This window comes from Octopus bimaculoides, chromosome 3 (assembly GCF_001194135.2).
Source record: "Octopus bimaculoides isolate UCB-OBI-ISO-001 chromosome 3, ASM119413v2, whole genome shotgun sequence".
Classification (NCBI taxonomy): domain Eukaryota; kingdom Metazoa; phylum Mollusca; class Cephalopoda; order Octopoda; family Octopodidae; genus Octopus; species Octopus bimaculoides.
In genome coordinates, this window is record NC_068983.1 from 99,979,499 (window position 1) to 99,979,988 (window position 490).

At 30.0% G+C, this 490-nt stretch overlaps 1 protein-coding gene across 6 annotated transcripts in view; it reads right to left on the reverse strand.

Annotated features, from left to right (window-relative positions):
* Positions 1-490, reverse strand: part of LOC106882651 (putative ankyrin repeat protein RF_0381) — a 140,321-nt gene that overhangs the window by 2,398 nt on the left and 137,433 nt on the right. The gene's annotated exons all lie outside the window — the stretch shown is intronic.

Below are 490 nucleotides of genomic sequence, written 5' to 3' on the forward strand. Positions count from 1 at the left end.
GACGAAAATATTTTGGCAAATTAAATTTAAATGTTGAAGTGAATCTAACGGTTTTTGTGTGTTTCTTAAATGGCTTATAAACACCTTCCACGCTGCAATTGTTATTTTTTAATCGTGATATTGAATTTATTTAATTTATACAGTACCGTACTAATATTTTTGTCTTTTAAATTTTAACTGTTAAGCGGAAGATTTTAAAACTGATATCTACAACACAGCATTTGATCTACATCAAATAACAAATCTAACATTGTTTAAAGGAAAGTAGGAAAAATTTCAATCTGAAATGTAATGAAATAGTGCCTGAAAATAATGGTTATCATAAAAATTAGAGAAAAACAAAAATACAACAATGCATAAATAGCACGTAATGCAATCGAGAATGAATGCATTCAACATATCTGAAATAGCTGTGCGCGAGTGTAAATATGTGCGTATGTGTGTGTATGTGTGTGTGTGTGTGTGTGTGTGTGTGTGTGTGTGTGTGTGT